Below are 25,576 nucleotides of genomic sequence, written 5' to 3'. Positions count from 1 at the left end.
CATCTCCTCCCTCACTAGGAGCAGATAACCTATCTAATATTTTCCATAGATAATAGAGGCCTTGAGGCAGGAGCTTCATCAACCCCACCCAGGGCCCTGGTTTTATCTCTTTAGGAACGAATCCTCCCCTTGTCTCGTCCATCTCAGGGAAGGAGGTGTGTCTGCTTCTGCCCAGAGCTAATGCCTGCCTCCTCCGGATCCTGCCTTCCCTCTTGTCCTCCTCCTCATGTAACTGGCTCCATCAGCCTTTTCCTTTCTACTGCTGTTATCCCTCCACCACCTGAACATACTCAAGTCTTCCCCCAAGCGTTTGGCAAACAGCAGCAGAAGAGCTGGGAAATGCTTTTAATATCTGCTTTTCTTTCTTTTCTTACATTTTTTAAAGTACTGTTTAAAGCAAAATAATCCGTTATGGGGATTCCACTTTTACTTTGTGGAAGTGAAATATATAAGAGCCTCTTGTTTTCTTTCCTATCACCTAGCTATCCTAAGAGACAGAAGAGCCTGAAAATTGGCCACCTCACGACCTTCCAAACAACCATGCAAAGGTCATTAATATTCTCTTTAGGTAGGAATGGTACTTCTTTTTTTTCTTTTTCTTTTGAGACAGAGTCTTGCTCTGTCGCCCAGGCTGGAGTGCAGTGGCGCGATCTCGGCTCACTGCAAGCTCCGCCTCCTGGGTTCACACCATTCTCCTGCCTCAGCCTCCCTAGTAGCTGGGATTACAGGTGCCCGCCAACACGCCCGGCTAATTTTTTGTATTTTTAGTAGAGATGGGTTTTCACCGTGTTGGCTGGGATCGTTTCCATCTCCTGACCTAGTGATCTGCACGCCTCAGCCTCCCAAAGTGCTGTGATTACAGGCGTGAGCCACCACACCCGGCCAACAAATGGTACTTCTAGATACCATTTTATATGGTTCTGGCCATCCCCAGTGAAGCTTTATTTAAAGAAAAAAGAATTATCTTGGAGAGATACATTCATGGGGTTTAAAAAAAAAAAAGAAAAAGAAGCACACAGTGAAAAACGTCTTTATATCCCAGAGGCAACTTTTCTTGCTAGTTTCTTACATGCATAGAGTTACGTGATTATATAACCCTTCTCTTCTTTTATTTACACTTGCTGTTTTCACATAGTGCCAATCATTCCATATTAGCATATATAGATTTTATTTCTTTAACACCCACAGAGTACCCCAAAGTATGTACTATGGACATACCAACATTTATTTGGCAACTCTTCCGTTAGTAGATGTTTGCATCCCCCTTTTGCTACTTCTTTTTATTTTTTTTTTTAAATGGAGTCTCACTCTGTTACTCAGGCTGGAGTACAGTGGCACCATCTTGGCTCACTGGAACCTCTGCCTCTGTGTTCAAGTGATTCTCCTGCCTCAGCCTCTTGAGTAGCTGGGATTACAGGTGCCCGCCACCATGCCCAGCTAACTTTTTATATTTTTAGTAGAGGCCGGATTTCACCATGTTGGTCAGGCTGGTCTCGATCTTCTGACCTCAGGCGATCCACCCGCTTTGGCCTCCCAAAGTGCGGGGATTACAGGCGTGAGCCACTGCACCTGGCCTGCTGTTTCAAATAATTGCAATTAATCACCCTGTACATGTGTCGTTTTGTATATGAATATTTTTGTATGATAAATTCCTAGATGTGGAATTATGGGATCAAGTTGTGTGTGCATTTGAAGTTTCTACTGATATTCCCAAATATGCCCACCACAGAAAATGCACCAATTTATACTCCCATCAGCAAATAATAAGAATGGCTCTTTCCTCAAGCACTTACCAGCAATTGAGTTATACAACCTTTTTTTTTTTTTTTTTTTTTTTTTTGGGATGGAGTCATCTCTGCTCACTGCAACCTCCACTTCCCTCCCGGATTCAAGCAATTCTCCTGCCTCAGCCTCCCGAGTAGTTGGGGTTACAGGTGAGCACCACCATGCCCAGCTAATTTTTATATTTTTAGTAGAGAATGGGTTTCATCACGTTGGCCAGGTTGGTCTCCAACTCCTGACCTCTAGTGATCCACCTGCCTTGGCCTCCCAAAGTGTTGGGATTATAGGCATGAGCCCCTGTGTCCGGCCCCAACTCTGTTTTTATACTTCTCAATCTAAGTGACAGTGATATTTCAGTGGAGTTTTATTTTCTCTTACATTTAGTGAAAATAGGCTTTTTTCATATGTTTAAGAAACGCTTATATTTTCTTTTCTGTAAACTGTTCATATCTGTTACCCATCTTTACATTGAGTTGCTCTTTTTCTTATTGATTCATGCAAGCTCTTTATATATAAGCCCCTTTTTATAATAAGTTACCTATTTTTTCCAATCTGTCATTTATATTTGGATTGTGCCTATGATGTTTTTTGTAATGCCATTTTTTATTGTGGTAAAATATGCATAGCATGAAACACACCATTTAACCACTTTTGAGTGTACAGTTTGATGGCATTAAGTATATTCACGTTGCTGTGCAACCATCACCATCATGCATCTCCAGGACTTTTCATCTTCCCAAACAGAAACTTTGTACTCATTAAACAATAATTCTCCACTACTGAATTTATCAGTTTTTTCTTTAGAACTTTTGGGGTTTATATCATACATAGAAAAGCTTTCCCCTTTCTCGGGTTTTAAAAAATCTATCCCTTTGGTCGTTGTGTCTTAGCCCTGGCTGCATTCCAATCAACAGGAACTTTTAAAAAATACCAATTTCTACTATGCAGCCATAAAAAAGAATGAGTTCATGCCCTTTGCAGGGACATGGATGAAGTTGGAAGCCATCATCCTCAGCAAACTAACACAGGAAAAGAAAACCAAACACCTCATGTTCTCACTCATAGGTGGGAGTTGAACAATGAGAACACATAGACACAGGGAGGGGAACACCATACCCCAGGGCCTGTCGGGAGGTGGGGGGCCAGGGGAGGGAGAGCATTAGGATGAATACCTAATGCAAGAAAATATAAACCTAGATGACAGGTTGATGGGTGCAGCAAACCACCATGGCACATGTATACCTATGTAAGAAACCTGCACGTTCTACACATGTATCCCAGAACTTAAACTTAAAAAAAATAAATAAATCATAACGCATACTTAAAAAATACAAATTTCTAGCTTTACCTCCAGTGATTATGATTTAAATAGCTGTGGGGGGAAGTGGGGACCAGTGGCAAACACTGGTAATTTTTTTTTTTTTTTTTTGAGATGGAGTCTCACTCTGCCGCCAGGTTAGAGTGCAGTAGTGGTGCAATCTCGGCTCACTGCAACCTCTGCTTCCTGGGTTCAAGCGATTCTCCTGCCTCAGCCTCCCGAGTAGCTGGGACTACAGGTGTGTGCCACCACGCCCGGCTAATTTTTTTGTATTTTTAATAGAAATGGGGTTTCACTGTGTTAGCCAGGATGGTCTTGATCTCCTGACTCGTGATCCGCCTGCCTTGGCCTCCCAAAGTGCTGGGATTACAGGTGTGAGCCACTGCGCCCAACCAACACTGGTAATTCTTAGACTCCCCAGGGATTCTAAAGCTCAGCCAGCATTGAGAATAACTGTTTTTGTATATTTAAGATTTCATCTTTTATAATTGTCTTTGATTTATCTGGAATTTATACTAAGGTAAAATGCGATATGAAAATCAATCCATGTATTTCCAAATGGCTTTTCAATCATTCCAATACCATTTAATAAACGTCAATCATTCCACTACCAACACCGACTTCAAAAGAGAGAAATCTCTGCTCCCACCACTTAGTATCTGGGTGATTTGGGGCAAATTACTTAAACTCTTTTTGCCTCAGTTTCTTCATCTATAAAATAAGGATAACGATAATACCTCTCAGAGTTATTGTGAGGACTAAAAAGCTAATACATTTAAAGCACTTTAAATAGTATCTGGGTCTCAGTAAAATGCTATATTGATGTTTGCTACAATTATTTGTTTTGGTCACTACAAATGAAGATGTGTAAGTCAACACATAGATATAATGAACTATCATATAATCATTACAAATTATGCTTTAAAAGAGTTTCGTTTCAGTGAAAGGATGATATGAAATTAACACATCTAGATAAAATATGTATAAGTTAAACAAAGACTAAGTAAAGAAATATGCTAAAATATTAGCAGTGGTTACATTCAGGTGATGGGAGATCATGAATTCTTTTCTACTTTCTTCTTTAGTCTCTCCTATATTTCTCAGATTGCATACAATGAATATGTATTATTTATATTTAGGGAGGATAAGGAGGGGCTTAAAAATTGCTCAGTAGTCTGTTGATCTGGATTTCATCCCTCAGCATGTATGCTGCCCTGCCCAGCACAATTTTATGTTCAGTTTGATGAGCATGTTCTCTATACTGCATCCATGCCATGAAGAGCTTTCTCAGGGGTGATGGCCCAACATTAGGACTCTGCCTCCCAGATGGTATTAATGATATTTTCTGGGAAATTCTAACCCAGCTTTTGCCCTTGCTTCCAGCCTGCATTATGCTGTGGCTTTATCAGTCAGTTTATGAAAGATCTTATCAAAAGCCTGGCAAAATGCCCTATTCATTCAGTCAACAAATATTGATTGAGTCTCTATTATGCCCCAGGCCTTGTGCCTATCATATTTTCTTAATAAATGAGTCTAGAAACAATGTCAAGGAAAGAAAAAGGTCAAGCAGACATACTTTGTTTTTAAAATCTCAGGCTGAATGCCAGTACTTGCTGTTTTTCCAAAAGTCTCCCAAACTTTATTGTTATTATTTTAAATAATCTAGTCTAGAATCTTGTCTGGGACTGAAGCCAAACTCAGTAGTGATATTTCGAGCAAGCCATCTTCTGCGGTCTTTGGGCATCCAGATTACTTTTATTTAGCTCTCTTCTTCCAGGACTTCTGGTATTGCCCTAAAATGTCTCAAAGACATTGGGCCATTCCTCTATTCTGCGAACTTTTCAGTAACTGAGATGTAATTCCTTTGTACCTAGAGACTAGAACTCAAAGACAGCAGAAAAATCCTGTTTTCTTGTCTTGGCACTAGTGTGGGAGAGGGTCAAGGGGTCTTCAGACACTTTCAATGTTCTAGAGAAAATATCTCCTACTTCACTGAAATCCTTTGCAAGTATAAACTTCCAAATACCATTGAAAATACATATTTTTAAAACAAAATCTGAAAATAAAAGCAGATCTGTTCTTTCCTAATGCATAAAGGACTGCCAGAAACTGGTAGAGAATAAATACTTCAAAGAGCTGAATGGTGATTATTTGAATGAATGACAAATGAAGAAATGAGTGAGTACTCTATGGTGTCACAGAGTAGGTCTGTCTATAACTACATATGATAGATGCCAACTATAGGAAACTACTTTCCATTTTAGAAGTTAGAAGGGAATTAGATGCATGACCCAAAGTTCTTTTTAAAAGCAGTCCAGAGACATTTAAAATAATGCTGTCTTTAATATGGTGTCTCAGTGCAGCAAGTAGAATGTTTTCCAGGGTTCATTATTTTTCGGCAGCATCTATTTTAAATGCATAGCTTGAAATTTGTGAGACCTTAGAGAGCAAGCGTTTCTTAAACTATTGTTTAACTTGTCAGAATAATTCCAGAACTTTGACTTTCTTTCTCTCTTTCTTTCCTGCCTTTCTTTGTTTCTTTGTTTCTTTCTTTCTTTCCTTCCTTTCCTTCCTTCCTTCCTTCCTTTCCTTCCTTCCTTCCTTTCCTTCCTTCCTTCCTTCCTTCCTTTCTTTCTTTCTTTCCTTCCTTTCTTTCTTTCCTTCCTTCATTCCTTCCTTCCTTTCTTCCTTTTATTCTCTTTTTTTTTTTTTTTGAGATGGAGTCTCACCCTATCACCCAGGCTGGAGTGTGGTGGCGTGATCTCAGCTCACTGCAACCTCCGCCTCCCAGTTTCAAGCGATTCTCCTGCCCCAGCCTCCCGAGTAGCTGGGATTACAGGCGCGTGCCTCCACGCCCGGCTAATGTTTGTATTTTTAGTAGAAACGGGGTTTCACCATGTAGGTCAGGCTGGTCTCGAACTCCTGACCTCGTGATCCGCCCCCCTCGGCCTCCCAAAGTCCTAGGATTACAGGTGTGAGCCACAGTGCCCGGCCCCTTTTATTCTTTTTCTTTCTTTCGAGACAGGAACTTAATCTGTCATGCATGCTGGAGTGCAGTGGTGTGATCACAGCTCACTACAGCCTTGACTTGCCAGGCTCAGGTGATTCTCCCACCTCAGCTTTCCAGGTAGCTAGGATTACAGGTATGTGCCACCATGTCCAGCTAATTTTTTTAACACATATTTTTTGTAGGGATGGAGTCTCACTATGTTGCCCAGGCTGGTCTCAAACTCCTGGGCTTAAGTGATCCACCTGCCTGGGCCTCCCAAAGTGCTGGGATTACAGGCACGAGCCACCGCGCCTGGGCTAGAACTTTGATTTCTAAGAATGGTTCTCAAATTTGAACAGACTTCAAAATCCTCTGGAGGGCTTGTTAAAATACAGATTGCTGTGCCCACCCCAGGCTCTCTGATTCAGCAGGTGCAGCCAGGGAGTTTGAACTTCTATCAAGCTCCCAAGTTATGCTGTAGGCCTAGCCCTAGTTTTAAGAACCTGTGCTCCATAACACACTGGTGAGCTGCAGTGAGCACTTGGACAGGCAGCAAACAGATTTTAAACATAGATTTTTTTTACCTTTGGTTTCTATAGGTGACTGCTGCACATTTTAATGGGCTCTCATTTTTACATACTACACTAACGACTATAAATATCTATTTCCTAATACATAAAAAGGTTCACAGCATCTCTGGGGCGGTAATATGATGTGTGTTTCCATTGTCTTCTTTTTGTCTTTCAACTTTTTTTTTTTTTTTTTGAGACGGAGTCTTGCTCTGTCGCCCAGGCTGGAGTGCGGTGGCGTGATCTCGGCTCACTGCAAGCTCCTCCTCCTGGGTTCACGCCATTCTCCTGCCTCAGCCTCCTGAGTAGCTGGGACTACAGGCGCCCGCCACCAGCCCAGCTAATTTTTTTTTTTTTGTATTTTTAGTAGAGACGGGGTTTCACTGTGTTAGCCAGGATGGTCTTGATCACCTAACCTCGTGATCCACCTGCCTTGGCCTCCCAAAGTGCTGGGATTACAGGCGTGAGCCACCGTGCCCAGCCTTGTCTTTCTACATTTTATAAGTGGTTTTTCTTGAGCATATATAACCTTTATAATCAGAAAAAAATCTAAAGGCTAACAAAAGAAAGAAAATGTGGTAAGGGACAGTCTTGTTGGAAGGCTTGATATTTCTATCACTAGCTACACAGAGAACCAAGGGGGAAAGCATGACCATAGCAGCTAACATACTTCATGAGTGAGTCCAGTGTACTCTATTCTCACTGCGTCAATTCAATTCACCTTCCGTCAACCTAAGGAGATAGGTACTGTCATCTTCATCTTCATCATCCTCTTCATCAGCATCATCATCCTCTGCTTTTAACAGATGAGTAAACTGATGCACCTGGCTGGTAACTAGAAAAGCCAGGATTTGGACCCAAGAGTTTCAACTTCCATGTTAGCGTGCTTAACCCCATGTTACAAACCTTCCTGAGCATGTGAGACCATTGTCCCATCCTCCAGCAGAGCAGATCTTGGACAGCAGCTTTCCCTCACATTCTCTCATCTAAATGCTTTATGGATAGTCATTCACGCAGAAGCCTGGGTCTCCAGCAAGGGCTGGCATCTGCCCATCCTAATTTTTGTTTTAACCTGGTGAAAATGGGAGGAGAGTTATATGCACTGATGTTTCATTTAGGTAAAGGGTGCAATGTTGCAATCCATGAAGATCCTAAAGCAAGAAAGGAGAAGAGGGCTCTAAATATGAAGGTGATGCTCTACCAGACATATGAGTACCCACAGGATTGTGGAAATCTGTGCTCCTCCAGCCTAGAGTCCCAACCCCATGAGCACAAGGAGATCCAGAGAGAAACCCTCCCCCACTTTCCTGGAAAGCTAAGGATAAGGCCTCAATAAACATTTATTGGGGACAGTTGTAGGCCACATTGTACCAGACACTTTACATACATTTTCTCTAATTCCCAATGTCCTCCAAAGTAGATCATTATCCTCTTCTCCATTTCACAGGTAAGAAACTGTAGCTCAGATAGGGTAAGTCATTTGCCCCTGGTCAGACAGCAAACAGGTCCCAGAGCTGGGGTTTCAACTACAATTTGAACCATGGTCTGCTACTCCAAAGGCTAAGCTCATCCTATGGCCCTGCCTTCTAGGTATACTGAGTGGCTTTCAGTTATCTGCTTTCTGCAGCACGGTCAGAAGTTGGTAGGGAGGAAGGCAAAGAGCCAGGACTGACTGCAGCCTAATGATCTGCCTGGGGCTGGGATCTGGGGTCGGGGTATGAGGGTGGCAGCCCCAGAGCAGCTTGGGGTGGGAAGAATAGGACCAAACTGTAAGTGTGTGGGAGAGGGAAGCAGAGGAGATGGGGAACCACACCGCCTGCACTATCTTAGCCTTCTCAGGCCAGGCCAGCTGACTGGGCAGCCTTTGGCCTCACCCAGAAAGAGGGAGGGGAGGGTTCCTTTCACAGAATGTGGATTGGAATCCCCAACCCCCCCGACACCCAAGGCCTGTTAAGGCCAGGGCTGAGGCCCCAGGGTTCACCCACCCTCAGGGCTGCCAGCTACTAGGTCCTCACTGGACAATCTTTTATTTTTTTAGCTTCTAGACCTAAAAATAGGTCAAGGGAGTGGAGAGGGGAGGAAACAGCTAGACTCAAAATAATGTGTGGAATGATAAGCAAAGCTTACTGTGCATGAAATCTGAGTAGAGAAAACTATGTGGCCTTTTTTTTTTTCAGCATTTCCCATAGACGGTAAATTTGAAGTAAAAGCATTGTTACTAAAATATAAAAATATTATAAAAGCTGTACTATCATTGTATATTACCCATTTAAACATAAAGTAGTGAAGTTTTTAAAAATTAAGTATATTCCTGGATCCCCCATCCCCCATCCTAATATATTTGGGACAACAGCATCTGAGTGCCCTTTAACTGTGGCAGCTCTGGAGTCCCCAGCACTTTCGTCTTCCCCTATCCCTCCAAAGCTTAGAGACCAGTCCAATGTTAACTTCAAACCACCTCAAAGTTGACTTTCCAAGTTCAGTTTCTTGTAGAATTTTTTTTCATGATTTTTTTGGGTTTATTTTATTTTTAATTTGAAAACCACTAACCTGTTTCTGTGAGGGAAAATGTGCTTCAAGTTCCAGACCACACACTTTTAGGACATGATCTGTTCCTACTGCAGGTAACAGAACGACTTAATCAATGAACTGGTATCAACCACTGCAAAAGGCAGTGAAACAGAACCTACCCTCCCAACTCAGACATCAAAAGCATTCCACACTCCAGAGTAGCTGATGTTATGATTCCTTTTATCCTCTTTTAACTAAACACATCTATTCATGTTTTATCAATGATTTATCCAGCCCCTGCTATGAGCCAGCCACAAAGCCCAGCATTAGGAATACCGAGATGAATAAGCTGAGGACGGTCAGCTTTGTGGGAAAGATGGATGGGGAAGCCAGTGAGCTCTCTTTAGTAGGGCGGGTGTGCAAAGAGACAGGGGGTCTCCAAGGGGAATGGCCCAGCTTCATGAAGAAGATAATGCATAATTGAGACTCAAAAGATGAGTAAGTATTGGGAGTAGGGATGATTCTAAAGCATAGAGCACAAGCCTGGAAAGACACAACAACAAAGCACAGGTGCCATTTGGGTCCACCAGACACCTGCCGCCCCAACTTCCCCTTCACATGGAAAGGGCCATGGCCACAGGCCCCAGGTCAACTGGGACAGGTTGGCCTTCTACAAGAGTGGCTACTGATTGGATGAGTGGGCACCTAACCCAAAGACTCAGGCTGGCTGAGGTACCCAATGAGGTTTTCAATACCAGTGACAGTAATTAAATGAGCCAATCAACCTGGCTCCCTCTGGCATTTATGCAGAAGAATATCAGGAATTTGGCTGGTATGTGAAGAGTCAAGTGCACAGAATTAAGGACAGCAGACTAGACTAGGCACTAGACACTAAATCTGCCTCCACCTCTGCCTAAACTGAGTTCTCCTTTGAAGCTGTTCTGCATAACAAATCACCACAAAACCTAGTGGCTTATTACAATAATAATAATTTTATCTCTCACAATTTTCAAGAGTCAGGAATTTGGGAAGGGCTCAGCAGGGTGGTTCTGGCTCAGGGTTTCTCAGGCAGTTGCAGTCAGGTGGTGGCTGGAGCTAGAAGAGCAGGGAGCTGGAGCATCTGAGGACTGGTGGGGTGTCTCTGCCTCTCATTACATCCCCTCAGAACTTCTCCATGGTGTCTCTCCTGATGGGCTAGTTTGGGCTTCCTCACAGCATGGTGCCTTCAGGGTAGCCTGCTTGCATGGCAGCTGAGGGCTTCCAGCTGAGAGTTGCAGCAAACAAGGTAGGGGTTGCATTGCCTTTTTTGACCTAGCCTCAAAAGTCATTTGGCATCATTTCCACATACTGTCTTGGTTGACCTGGTCACAAAGCCCAATCTATTTCCTTTTTTTACTATTTTTAATTTTTGTGGGTACATAGTAGGTGTGTATATTTATGGGGTACATGAGATGTTTTGATACAGGTATGCAGTGTGAAATATAAGCACATCGTGGAGAATGGGGTATCCATCCCCTCAAGCATTTATCCTTTGAGTTACAAACAGTCCAATTATACTCTTTATTTAAAAATGTATAGGTTTTTCTTTTTTTTAAGACTGAGTTTTGCTTTTGTTGCCCAGGCTAGAGTACAGTGCGGGATCTCGGCTCACTGCAACCTAAGCCTCCTGGGTTCAAGCAATTCACCTACCTCAGGCCTCCCAAGTAGCTGGGATTACAGGTGCCCACCACCATGCCCAGCTAAATTTTTTGTATTTTTAGTAGAGACCAAGTTTCATTATGTTGGCCAGGCTGATCTCAAACTCCTGACCTCAGGTAATCCACCTGCCTCAGCTTCCCAAAGTGCAAGGATTACAAGCGTAAGCCACCACTCCCAGCCAGTTATTACTGACGATAGTCACTTTCTTGTGCTATCAAATAGTAGGTCTTATTCATTCTTTTTAGTTATTTTTTGTACCCGTTAACCATCCCCATCTCCCCTTCCATCCCCAACTACCCTTCCCTACCCTAATCCACTTTCAAGCCCACTTCCTTTTTTTTTTTTTTTTGAGATAGAGTTTCGCTCTTGTTGCCCAGGCTAGAGTGCAATAGCGCAATCTTGGCTCACAGCAACCTCTGCCTCCCAGGTTCAAGCAATTCTCCTGCCTCAGCCTCCCAAGTAGCTGGGATTACAGGCATACAGGCATGCACCACCACACCCAGCTAATTTTGTATTTTTAGTAGAGACGGGGTTTCTCCATGTTGAGGTTAGTCTCGAACTCCTGACCTCAGGTGATCTGCCTGCCTCAGCCTCCCAAAGTGCTGGGATTATAGGCATGAGCCACCGTGCCCAGCCTTCAAGCCCACCTCCTAATGGAAAGAATGTAAAAAAGATGTGGACATATTTTTAAACTTCCACACAATCTCAACTCAGCCTTACACTGAAACTCCATTTTCCATTTTCTTTAGGTGAAGTGTTTAGGTGAAGATTGGGATTGAATCTCTGTTCCGCGCACATTAGGCAAGCTACAGTTAGCTCAGCAGGGCTGGGGCACAAGGTATGAGCAGAGCACAAAAAGAAAAGTCTAGAGAAGTAGGCAAAGGTCTCCCATGTCAGGCTAGGGAGTCTGGGCTTTTTCCTACAAGTGTCCACTCTTCCTTCCAGAACAAATAGGGACAGTTACAGGTGACTTCCATAACTAGGTAGCCTCTATAACAGAGACTGGAAACAGGTGGCCCACAGCAGAAGGCACCCATACAATACTCCTTAGCTTAGAAAGTTTCTTACCAAAAAAAAAATCAGCATTTCCGGCTTCTGTTGAAAAATTAGAAAACCTTGTCATAGTGGGCTCTCATTCTTGCATGGATGCAAAATAGGGGAGAGAATAGCAGCCGTCTTCAAATAGGATGTATGCTCTTGGCTTAGCCAGAGTTTCCACAATTTCCTGTTGCATCACAGTTGTCTTGTTTCATTATTTATCTTATTTTCACAGTAAACACTTGAGTTTGTGACCCTTGATCTCAGGCTTCCTATGGGCAAGAGCTCTGCTGGAGTCGGGTTAACAAACCCCCCCTCTCATTTCACACTCGGCAAAGAAATGGAGACATATTCTCTCTTCATTCAAAGCATAGTTTGCTTCAACTTTGTAAACACTATATGCAAACATGTTCTCAATCATTTTCAGAGAGAAACCTTGTGCTTGGAGTCATCTCATTTGCTGAATTGGATTTGGTCAATTTGTTTAGAACAAGTGAAAACAATTGTGTACCTTGCAAAGTGTAAATCAGGCACAGGGTCACTTCCTGCAGGGGAAGGCCCCTCAGCTGCCTTTGTGAGCCAGCATCTTGGCCTGATGGCTGGGCTGATTAGCCCACAGGTGATTTCAGTCAATCATAACACAGAAATGCCCAGTTTAGATGTAAATCACTGAGTGATATGTAGTTTCACCTCACAGGAAGTGGCTCGTTATACTCCTCTTCAACTCTACAAATCCTACCCTTTCTTCAAGCTGCAAATCCAGTCCCAGCTTCTTCTGAAAGCCTTCTCCAATGACTCTAGTTGTGTAGACAGGGCTTGCTACCCAGGACAGCCTCTGTGGCTGGCTTTGTGCCTGCGTTTCCAAGTGTCTTTATCCCAGCTCCCTCCTCACTGTGCCTCATCTCCCACTGGGCTCCCTTTCAGCCCACAGCTTGCCTTAAGTTTGTCCCCAGATGGCTGCAACCCTCATTTTCCTGGCAGCCTGATGCCTCTCTGGCTAAGTCAGGTCAGCCCCCACAAGGCCTGTTCCTCCCTGCTGGGTAGCTCTGGGGCCAGAACTGCACTCCCCTCCCCATCTGATCTTCCATAAATGCCTATTCCTGTGTCTATATCAGAGACACTGATACCAGGGAGAGGGCGAGGGAGTGAGAAGAGCAAAAAGAATAGATTCTTGGGAGGCAGATGCAGAACTAAACAAAGGAAACTCCAGCTAGGGGCTGGCTGACATAGATCTTTGTGTCTTCACTCAGGATTGAAAATGAATGATTACAGACATGTAGGCACATGAGTGGCCACCAGTGGTCCACACCTATTTTTCTATTCAGATTGTATCTTCAGATTTGAGAAGAGCGTTCCTGAAGGAAGGAGTCAACATGACAAGGTAGACAGTCGGAGGAAGCAAGTAGGATAAGTATCACCACTAGGAATAAAAATAACAAGAGGACAGTGGAGGTCTCAGAACTGTTCATGAGAGAGAATCAAAAGCAACAAAGGGTGAGATTGCTGGATGCTTTGTGTTGATTGGTAACTGTCCATAGGCAGTGTTGGACAATGCATCTTAGCCCAAACATTTAAAAATGAAGCACTATTATAATTTAGGGTATACAGACAGGGAAGCAACAGACATGGGGATCATGCAGGCCACTGAAAGCTTTGTAAATACTTGTTAACTCTCCTTGCTTATTGATTTTGTGCTAGTTGTAGGAAGTCTTAGCTTTATAAGTCAAGTTTTCATCAAGGAGCTCAGGAGATAGAAAGCTTCATGCTTGAAATAAAGTAACCTGATAATTTAATTGCTGCAAGAAATGACCAAAATTGGATTCATGTGTCTAATACATAATGAACATTGAATAATACTGCAGACATGTTGAGACTGTATAGGCAAGATGGTCATTGAGATCATATCAGATAACATCCTAGGTAATGGTTAAATACTGCCTATTATCAATAATTACACATTACACATGCATTAGATGACTTTCTAATATCTACTAAAGGCCTACTATGAGCTATATGTGGGGGCTGCAATGCTGAGTAAAAAAGACACAGTCACTGACATTATGGTCATTACAGTCTAGTGCTAGTTACCTTCAACTGAAGGTAGTAACATTCATATCTCAGGGGACATTTACACATGTGGTGCACTTTTAGGTGCACATTGAGGACCCCACTGGCCTTTGGCTGACAGGACCACAGATGCTAAACACTCTACAGTGTGCAGGCTTGGACTAAAAGGCCAACAGCAGCCCCATCAGGAAATACTGGTAGTGCAAGATATATCTCGCCATGTTTAGAGGCAGGGTTTTTTTTAATAACAAGACCGAGTACATAATGTTTTTTGTAAAGTATAATTTTTTCAAATTCTTCTATGGTATTCCTTTTTAAATCTCATAGAACTCTTGTCTTCTCAGTTTCACACTTTGGAAAACCTCTAGAGATTAAGAGCAGACACTGCTAGGTTTGAATCTCAACTCTAGCACTTAAAATTTTTCACCTCCAGAAAGGGACCCAACATCTCTGAGCTTCCTAACATGAGGCAGATAATGGCTGGCTCACTGAGACATTGTTTGTATTGTCAGGAGGACTAAAGGCAGCAAGGTCTATAAGTTGCCTTGCACAGTGTCTGGAAATCTGGATGTTATGAGGAGGTGGCCATTGTAGACAATGTGGCCCAAGCGGTTTGGGTGTGAGAAATGACGATGTAATGGGTGGAGGGGAAATTAGGGACAGGGCATGGCTTATTGAAGAATACAGACACCTGAGACACTGAAGGGCAGAGAAAATTGAGAAAGGGAGAAGGGGAGAAGGACAACAAGTGAGATGGAGGACGATGGAGTAGTGATCCAGGTGAGAAGATCTGGAAGGCATTATTCCTATCCCATTGCAGACTGAGGACTGACTCAGCTCCCACACAGATTCTCCTGAGCAAACAGATCTCTCTTGATACCTCCCCCTCCTTCTTTTTTTTTTTTTTTTTGTTTGTTTGTTTTGAGATGGAGTCTCACTCTGTCACCCAGTGCAATGGCGCGATCCCGGCTCACTGCAACCTCCACCTCCCAGGTTCAAGCGATTCTCCTGCCTCAGCCCCTGAGTAGCTGGGATTACAGGCGCAACCACCAGGCCCCGCTAATTTTTATATTTTCATTAGAGACGGGGTTTAACCATGTTGGTCAGGCTGGTCTCGAACTCCTGACCTTGTGATCCGCCTGCCTCAACCTCCCAAAGTACTGGGATCACAGGTGTGAGCCACCACGCCTGGCCACCTCCCCCTACTTCTATCCTTCATCTCCTTTGTGAATCCAGTGCCAGTCCCAGAGGAGACACAGAAACCCATTCTCTTGGTCTCATGTGGTCCTGCTTCAGATGATTCTTCCTCTCCTGGAGGGAGAGGGCAGAGTCTGACCAACGTCTAGCCAAGCCCTTTTCCTAGCCTCTCTTGGAGGTCATCTCAGGGCCCCATGCTCATATGGTGAGGTCAGGAGCAGGGACAAGAACAGGGAGTCTAAGCACATGGAGAATTGGCTTCTACTCAGTGGTTTTGTTTGTTTGCTTGACAATGTTAACTATCTTGACAAGAATTCTGCAGAGTTACTTCAGACCACTTCCTTGGGCTGAAGGCTGTGTCTTGGCCTGAGTTCCCCACGCTGGCCATGAGTAGTGTTGTCATGTTCTGGAGGCAATTCGTGTGCCAGTTGCATAATAAAGAGTGGTACTTTGGGTCAAGGAGGACAGAGCCATGGGAAAGACTGTTTCTAGGCACTGATCCCCATGCAGGCCATTGAAGGCTTTGTAAATACTTGTTGACTCTCCTTTCTTATTGATTTTGTGCTAGTTGTAGTAAGTCCCAACTTTACAAGTCAAGTATTCATTCCACCCGCACTTTAATAAAAGGAACATCCCCCGTTACCCTCATCCTCTTTACCTCCTTCCCCATAAAAAATATTCAGAAATAGGGTAAGAGTTGCCCCTGTTTTGGTCTCACCCGTGCTTTTCTTTCATTCTCAGCATCCTGTCTAGGCACTTCCCTGGAGCTCTCTGAGAAGGTGAGTTACAGCTCCCAGTCATGGCCATAGAGTATGTCTCTGTCCTGTGCTTTTGGATGTTACTTTTTTTTGGCAGATTTTCTTGAGTGAATTTTGGCATCTGTCCCTGGCTAAATGCTGAGCTCTCCAATTGGTCCCCTTGATGGGTACATGTGGGGTGCTTGAACTGTGCTGCCATTTAGGTTGTTTAGAAAAGACAAAACTAAAGCCATGCCACTATTCCTTCTTTTCCGTAGTCACACTCTGGAATTAATGGTCAAGCAACATTATTTATAGAAGAACCTAGGCCTTTCATATTGATAGGGTCTCCAAAACCTATCTTTCCATGCAAAATTTTATCCTTCCATTTGTGCTATGGATTCAGTAATCAGGGAGGCAGTAACCACTCTCTTCAGGAACAAGTGCTGTGATAGATTAATGATGTCTGTCTGAAAGCAGAATGGGGAAGTGGCAACATGCATGCCATGTGTTTGTCATTCCTGGTCTATAACCAACTGGATTATGGAATTGCTATTTCTATTACTCCTAGGGTCAGAGGTCAGCCCAGTGTATCTGTCCTTGGAATCTACAATTACCTTTGAAAGAAATCTGTTTCTACCTGGATGACTATATCTCATATCTTCATGCCACTGAACTTCTTGCATTCAATCAAGAAATATGTATTGAGCCCCAGCTATGTGCCAAATATTATTCTAGGACAAAATAGCAGTGAAGAAGAATAAAAAGATCCTGCCTTCATCGATCAGAGTTCCTATAGCAGGAAGGCAAACAATAAACAAACAAATACATGCATAAGAGGTAATAGGCTTTTGAAGAAATGGACATACCAATGGGATAAAGAGTGACTAAAAAGAATTTTGTTGTTTGTTTTTAAGATGAGACACTATGACATGTTTGTAAAACAACAGAATTGCTGAATAGAATGAGAAATTGGTGATTCAAAAAAGAGAGGGGATAATTGCAGCAACACCAAGATGCCAATTTCTCTTCTAAACACTCTTTCTGTACCAGAGAGCAGTTTTCTTCTCTCTAATTGATCCCTTTGCAGTCTGTGGCCATCAGCTTTTCTGTGCCTCCAGGGTTGTTTTTCCATCATAAATGCCATGCCTGTCAGCTTCTCAGGAAAGGTCAGGCCTCAGAACATGACATACCTTTGTATCAAGCACCTTCATATAAGTTTAGCTATTTTTCCACTCTCTGGACTACTTAATGTGTTCTTAATGTCAGTTTGAGTGTCTCTTATGCTGTCACCAAGGATTAGCTTCCTTCTCTCATATTTCTTCAAGGGGATCCATTTTCTTATTCTTTTCTCTCAAATAATCTTCTCCATCCATTTTTGGCAGGAATAGCAGAGACAATTTTCAGCAAACTATTATGGTCATATAGTATTCATTTTTCCCCATAGCAAGTGAGGGAGCAATTCCCATAACACCAAACCCCCAAAGTTATGGTCGGCTACTCATCTCTTCCACGACCTCCTTTAAAAATATGCAAAAGTGTTTGTCACTACAGGACTTTGGGCCCAAATCCTCACAAGGATTTGCTAAACATTGTGAGCTCAGCTGGCTAAACATGAACCATAATGAAGCTTTTGGATCTCCTAGCCCAAAGCCTAGAATAAATCCAGGCCTAAATTTAATCCTGGGATAAACTTAATCTTGGCTCAATTAATAGCGTACTTTTCTACATTCTAGAGCATAGCTGGCCAGGGCCTACCCCAGGCCAGAGAGCCTTTCATTAAGTGAACTGTCCTAGAGAAAGAGGACCAAGTGCCAGGAGGGCTCAAAAGAAAGAATCTCAAGAAATAGCAACAGGAAAAAGGAACTAACTCAGGAAAGATTTTAATCCTTTACTGATTCTACCACTGTAGCCCGCTTGTCTCCCTGACTTTGAACTCTCTCAAAGCTCCTCTTTTCCTCCTCCTCTTCTCTTTTTGTTCTTCCCTCTCCTCTTCCAAAGTGTGTGTGGCAAGGTCTGACAGGGAAGTTCATTGGCTCTTCTAGAGATGTGAGTATGCCTTCAACATAAAGCTGACAGATTGCAATTGATAAAACAATCAAATATCCAACTATTGAATGTTACTTCTTTAGCAATCCCTCCCAAAAGGGGCATTCATATTTTCTTACCCTTACATTCTAGCTGTGAGATTATGGTCTGGATCCCTGAGACCTGCGCCTCCTCACAAGGCACTTGTTTGTGATTCTTCAATGGAGGAATAGGTAGGAAGAGTTCTTTAGGCAGCCAGGTACAAAATAAGCTCACCTAGAAACCTTCTATTTTCTATGGGTCAGAATATAAATTGAAAATGTCTCCTTCAGTGAGGAAGAAAGAAAAATCCTTTATAAATCATGCTGCTATAAAGACACATGCACACGTATGTTTATTGCAGCACTATTCACAATAGCAAAGACTTGGAACCAACCCAAATGTCCGTCAATGATAGACTGGATTAAGAAAATGTGGCACATATACACCATGGAATACTATGCAGCCATAAAAAAGGATGAGTTCATGTCCTTTGTAGGGACATGGATGAAGCTGGAAACCATCATTCTGAGCAAACTATCGCAAGGAGAGAAAACCAAACACTGCATGTTCTCACTCATGGGTGGGAATTGAACAATGAGAACACCTGGACACAGGGTGGGGAACATCACACACCAGGGCCTGTCGTGGGGTGGGAGTGGGGGGAGGGATAGCATTAGGAGATATACCTAATGTAAATGACGAGTTAACGGGTGCAACACAACAACATGGCACATGTATGCATATGTAACAAACCTGCACGTTGTGCACATGTATCCTAGAACTTAAAGTATAAAAAAAAAAAGAAAGAAAGAAAGAAAGAAAAATCCTTCCCTCATGGATCACAGTTCCTAGAGTAGAAAGGCAAATAATAAATAAACCAATATATATTAATACATAAGAACACTTCAGGCAATGATGCTTTGTAGAAATGGACATACCAATGGGATAAAGAGTGACTAAAGAGGATTTTGTTGTTTGCTTTTAAGATGAGAGAGACACTAGGACATCTTTGTAAGACAGGAGAATTGCTGTATAGAATGAGAGATCAGTAATTTAATTCTCATTGTCCAAAGCACTCTTCTGTTTCTTTGCCTCGCATCCTGACCCTAACCCATGTTAATTAATTTGTCAGGTAAGATATATTTTTGGTGACCTCTTTGGGTCAATTTTAATTCTATCAGGTGCCAGTTACATAAAAGCAAGCCACCATATTTGTCAGTGTATTATTTTCAAGTGTTTAAAAACAGAGGTTTGAAATTTTAAAAATTACTTAGAATGTAATATAGTTATTTGTACCTGCTTTCATGCTACAGTGGCAGAGTTAAGTGGTTGTCTAACAGAGACGGTGTTGCCCACAAAGCCTAAAATATTTAATAGCTGGTCCTTTGCAGAAGTTTCATTAGCTCCTGACATGTGGCACTAATAATTATACTAGCTCTCTATATTAAATAGCTAATACTTTTTCCCACTGATTTAAACATCACACTTATTAGCTATAAACACACAAACACATGTTTACAGCCTATTTATTTTGTTCTACTGATCAGCTTGCCTATTTCTATAATAGTATAACATTTTATTTTTAAAAACTTTAACTGTAAAATATTATTTAAATGTTGATAGTGAAAGCTCTTTCATTATCACTTTTTAAATCTTATTGATTATTTTAAAATCTATTCTTTTGAATGAGATATGGAACCATTTTTGTCAAATTCCTAAAACTTTTATAAGTGCTCGTATATGTCTTTTTTTTTTTTTTTTTTTTTTTTGAGGTGGAGTCTTACTCTGTCGCCCAGGCTGGGGTGCAGTGACAGGATCTCAGTTCACTGCAACCTCCGCCTCCTGCGTTCAAGCAATTCTCCTGTCTCAGCCTCCTGAGCAGTGGGATTACAGGCACGTGCCACCACTCCCAGATAATTTTTGTATTTTTAGTAGAGATGGGGTTTTACCATGTTAACCAGGCTGGTCTTGAACTCCCGACCTCATGATCTGCCCAATTCAGCCTCCCAAAGTGCTGGAATTGCAAGCATGAGCCACCGCACCCAGCCCATATATAAGTCTTTGTGTGGACATATGTTTTATCTTGGTGAATACCTAGGAGTGGGTAGAATTACTAGGTCATTTGGTAAGTGCACATCTAACTTTATAAGAAATCACCTGTCTTCTATTATATTTTAAATATTTTTTATTTTGCATTGTTTTGATTTTCTCTTTTTTTCCAGGGAAGCCAATTATGCCTATGCTGGATGTCCTTTGACTGTTTTCTACATCTACCATTTTCTGTTTAATCTTTTTTAACCTTTATTTTCACTTTATTGCGTAAGCTTCCTCATTTCTATCTTATGCTTTGCCATTACCATTTTCACCTCAGTGTTTTGCACGTTTTCTCTAGCTGCTCTTCTCTTGTCTCAAGACTGCTAACTTAGCTCAGCTTTTGTGATGTATCTGCATTCCCTGAAACTTTGGCTCCAGCCGTTGCATTTTAGGTTACAACTTGGCACAACCATTTCAGAAAACTGTCATTATTTACCAAAGTAAAATATAAACATACCCTAAGATCCTGTGAGCTCTGGACCTTCACATATTGTAGACACAAGCCCTTTGTTTGCCAAATGTTTTGCATGCCTTCTTCCTCTATGGCTCTCTTTTTTACTTCCTTTTTTTTGAGATGGAGTTTCTTTCTTGTCACCCAGGCTAGAGTACAATGGCGTGATCTCGGCTCACTGCAACCTCTGCCTCCTGGGTTCAAGCAATTCTCCTGCCTCAGCCTTTCAAGTAGCTGGGATTACAGACACACACCATCACACCTGGCTAATTTTTGTATTTTTAGTAAAGACAGGGTTTCACCATGTTGGCCAGGCTGGTCTCAAACTCCTGACCTCAAGTGATCCGCCTGCCTCGGCCTCCCAAAGTGCTGGATTACAGGCGTGAGCCACCGAGCCCAGACTTCTTTTTTACTTCTTAATGTTATTTTTGATGAACAGAAGTTTTTATTTTAACATAGTCATTGCTATGGTTTGAATGTTTTTGTTCCTCCTCACCAAAGTTTGTATGTCGGAAACTTAATCCCCAACGTAACAGTGTTGGGAGGAAGGATCTTTGGGGAAGTGTTTAGGTCATGAAGACTCTGTCCTCATGAATAGATTACTGCCACTTTAAAAAATGCCTGTCGGGGCCGGGGCAATGGCTGATGCCTGTAAGCCCAGCATTTTGGGAGGCCAAGGCAGACAGACCACTTGAGCTCAGGGGTTTGAGACCAGCCTGGGCAACATGGTGAAACTGTCTCAACAACAACAACAAAAATAACAAAAATAATAAGCTGGGTGTGGTGGCATGCACTGGCAGTCCCAGCTATTCAGGAAGCTGAGGTAAGGGGATCGCTTGAACCTGAGAGGCAGAGGTTGCAGTGAGCCATGATCACACCACTGCACTCCAGCCTTGGTGATAGAGTGAGATCCGTCTCAAAAAGAGAAAAAAAGAAGTGCTGGTGGGAGCAGACTCACTCTCTCTTGCCTCTTGCCCTTTCTGCCTTCTGCCGTGTAAGGATGCAGTAGGAAGGCAATAAGAAGGCCCACACAAGCTGCTGGTGACTTGATCTTGGACTTCTCAACCTCCAGAACTGTAAGAGAATAAATTTCTGTTTTTCATAAATTACCTGGTCTGTGGCATTCTGTTATAGCAGCACAAAATGGACTAAGACAGTTGTATATGTCAGTCTTTTTCTTTATGGTTAGTGCTTTTTATGTTCTATTTGAGGAGTCTTGCCTTATGCTGAGATCATGATGATATTCTTTTATATTACCATCTAAGACTTTTATTATTTTGCCTTTTCTTTAAAAGAATCACTTATTTACATTTTGTTTTTGTGTATGTCTGAAGCGAAAGCCAAGTTTTATTTTTTTCCAAATGGGTATCTAAATATCCCCACACATTCATTGATAAGACATTCCTTTCACCTGTGCTCTATAGTGTCACCTTTGACATAATTAATGGTTCACGTATCTGTTTTACTATTTTAATTCATTGATAAATTTGTCCATCTTTGAACTAATATGACAAAATCTTAATTGCTATAGTTTTGTAATAAATCTTGATACTACTAGCTAATTTCTCCCATCTTTAGCTTGTTTATATATATACACATTTTATATATTTATTTTGATATATTAATTTATATAATATATATTTACATATTATTCAATATATAATTGTTATACATATATTAATATTTATATACATATTTTCCTCTAGGAAAAGTTTTATCTGCATCCCTCAAGTTTGGATATACAGTATTTCTGCTATTACTTAGCTCAAACAATAATATTATTAGATACCTACATATTTAGTGTTGTTATATCTTCCTGGTGAATTAAACCTCTATTATATTTTTTCCCAGGGCAAATTTATGTTACTTCTGCCATGTGCCTGGAAACTCTCATACCCTGGGATCACTTTAATCCAGCTTCAGAGACTAGTTAAGTAAAGCTGAGTTCGCACCCCCTCTGAAGGTCTATTTACTTCTGGTTCAACATTACTCCTAGGGTGCAGACATCACTTTGGGGTCTCAGTCTAAAGAGAGGAGGGCTTATCAGGCTTCCTTCGCCTGCGTCCATGCTCCATGAGTCTATCAAAGGTGTCATTCAGTCTCCCAGCACCCCAGTAAACTTTTATTTCTAGGAAATAAGAAAATTGTTGCTTTCAAATATTAGTTTTAAACTGATCATGAAAATGAACTTGCTTATTAATTCTGGAAATTTTTTCTGCTGCTTCTGTTACATATTCCAGGTGGATAATAATATCACTGGCAAACGATTATGCTTTTATCTCTTGTTAGCATTTAATATTACAGAGGAGATGTATACAGCCAATCTAATTTTTTTTTTTTTTGAGATGGAGTCTAGCTCTGTTGCCCAGGCTGGAGTGCAGTGGCGCAATCTTGGCTCAACCTCCACCTTTCGGGTTCAAGTGATTCTCCTGCCTCAGCCTCCTGAGTAGCTGGGATTACAGGCACACACCACCACACGCGGCTAATTTTTGTATTTTTAGTAGAGGCGGGGTTTCACCATGTTGGTCAGGCTGGTCTTGAACTCCCGACCTCATGATCCACCCACCTCGGCCTCCGAAAGTGCTGGGATTACAAGCATGAGCCACCGCGCCTGGCCAGCTAGTTTAATTTTTAAACTTGCCTCCTCAGCCTGAATGCTTCACTCATTTCGCCTGGTGTGCCTAAATGTGAGTCTCTTTCCATTGACTTGATACAAAAGGAGGAAATCACTTTTAATCAATATATAAGGCTCTTTCTGGCAGTCTGAAAATATTCTTTTATATTATACCATAGTTAAGTAATTATTTCTATCCCATTTGTTCTGTTCTGAGTCATGTCTCGATTTTCTATTTTCTGTATTTATTCTCTCACTTGATTTTTTTTCCCCGTTCTGCATTCTTGGAGGACTTTCCAAGCTTGTTCTTCACATATTTCTGCTTTCCTCTCCTGTGTTATCAATTCTGTTCTTTATTGGTTCAATGTGCATTTTAATATTTTGCCATCTTATTCTATCTCTTTGTGGTTTTAAGTCCTGCTTCATAAAGACCCCCATCTTCTTTTACTTTACTGAGGATATCAAGCAGCCTCCTAAAATTTTCTTTGGAGCCTGCATTTACATTATTTTTGAAAATACATTTGGTCTCTGAATCTTCAATCTGCTATTCCCATTCCTTTGTTTCTGTAATTTATTTATATGTTTCATATTATATTGATTCTTTCTCTTATGATCTTATGATTTTTAAAATCATAATCCTCATCATCATAATATAGCTTGCATTTGTTGAGTGCTTACTGTGTGCTGTTCCAAGTATTTCTATGTATTGACTCATGCAATCTCACAACTCTATGAAGTAAGAAGCATTATTAACCTCATTTTACATATATGAATGCTGAGACATCAACATTAGGTAACTTGCCCATGGTCACAGAGCTCTAAGTGGTGGAGTCAGGATTTGAACACAGACAGTCTGGTTCCAGAGTATCAATGCTAGACTGCCTCTCAGTCATGTTTAATTTAGAACGCGAATGCTATCTAACTCAGTATTTGACAACAAATTATGTGTGTGGATTTTTCCCTAACTGCATTTCTATTTGTGTGAAGGTCAAACTCCATTCTTAGCCACACAGCTGAAGAGCAGATTGGAGTACATAACATCCAGTCCAGTCCTGACTTCTGCTGGGTATTCATCCATTTAAACTCTACACCTCATACTTTCAGCCAATGTGATTCTTGAAAAGCTATAGTTCCGACAGGTTCCAACAGAGCTTTTTCTCTCCATACCCACTCTAGCAGCTCTTTACTTGTAGGGCTTATATGACCCAGGATAGGGGTACTACTGTGGTTCCTTACCCTAATGTCTATACACGTACATGCACCTCCCCAGCTCCACTATTTACTCTCTAGTTAACTTCTGGGGGATTTCTGCTGTCTTTAAATAGATGCAAACAAATAACAAAGAAGGAGGAGGAGAATCAATATGGATTGGTTCACAGGACCCACAGCAGAGGGACAGCTGGGTCTTTGAGTGAAGAGCTAAACAGTGGTGATGTCTGAATGGTCTTGAGTTTTCAGGTAAGCTGTGTTTCATGAGCCACATGAATTGAAGTTAACCATCATTCATCTGCATTAAAGATTCTTCTGAAATTCTAGGTCAGCACTGTCCATTAGATTTAGTTTTGAGGCTGGTTATGAGCTTTCCCCTCACCACTCCCTGCCATGGCTTCCTAGGTACTTTATTGAAAAGTTGAGAGATGCTGTATTTTTTTTTTTCTTTTTTTGAGACGGAGTCTCGCTCGCTCTGTCGCCCAGGCTGGAGTGCAGTGGCGCCATCTCGGCTCACTGCAAGCTCCGCCTCCCGGGTTCACGCCATTCTCCTGCCTCAGCCTCCTGAGTAGCTGGGACTACAGGCGCCCACCATCACGCCCGGCTAATTTTTTGTATTTTTAGTAGAAACGGGGTTTCACCATGTTAGCCAGGATGGTCTCTATCTCTTGACCTCGTGATCCACCCGCCTCGGCCTCCCAAAGTGCTGCAATTACAGGCGTGAGCCACCGCGCCCAGCCTGAGAGATGCTGTATTAAAGGCTGTTAATCAGGTGCCATTTTAAACCAGAACTACCCTCAGCCATTGTTTTCAAAGCTGACCAAACAGATTAGATCAGTGATCAAGGGACTCTTAAAGGGATTGAAGGGCCATATTAATTTTTAAACCTGATTACAGTTTCATCCATGGGCTTTGTGTATATACAGATACTTTTCACCTCACTTAACATCTCCAAATCCTCAGCATAGAAAAATAACTATTCAAGACTACCGAAAAGCACAACCTTCTTGAGTCAGATATAATCAGACAACAATTACAGACTGTTTGCCTACCCAGTACTACTCTCCTGTTCTTCCTGAGTAACACAACCCCAACTTTATCAGGAGTGACCACATTTTTCAGCCTCTTTTAAAACTGTGTGGCCATGTGACATTATTTTAGCTAAGGAAACATGAGCAGAAGCTGTTGGGGGGAGCATAGTGCACAGAAAAAGACTCTTTTTTTTTTTTTTT

At 41.9% G+C, this 25,576-nt stretch overlaps 1 long non-coding RNA gene across 1 annotated transcript; it reads left to right on the top strand.

Moving 5' to 3' along the window:
• The first annotated feature begins 15,908 nt into the window (after nt 1-15,908).
• Nucleotides 15,909-24,556, top strand: LOC129463174 (uncharacterized). The gene is made up of 4 exons (XR_008651042.2): nt 15,909-15,948; nt 16,478-16,746; nt 22,373-22,450; nt 24,461-24,556. It is a non-coding gene; the product is annotated as an uncharacterized lncRNA (long non-coding RNA).
• The last annotated feature ends 1,020 nt before the right edge of the window (nt 24,557-25,576 follow it).

The sequence above is a fragment of the Symphalangus syndactylus genome, chromosome 14, assembly GCF_028878055.3.
Source record: "Symphalangus syndactylus isolate Jambi chromosome 14, NHGRI_mSymSyn1-v2.1_pri, whole genome shotgun sequence".
Taxonomy (NCBI): domain Eukaryota; kingdom Metazoa; phylum Chordata; class Mammalia; order Primates; family Hylobatidae; genus Symphalangus; species Symphalangus syndactylus.
Note: the sequence above shows the minus strand (reverse complement) of the source record. Positions and strands in the feature narration are given on the sequence as shown.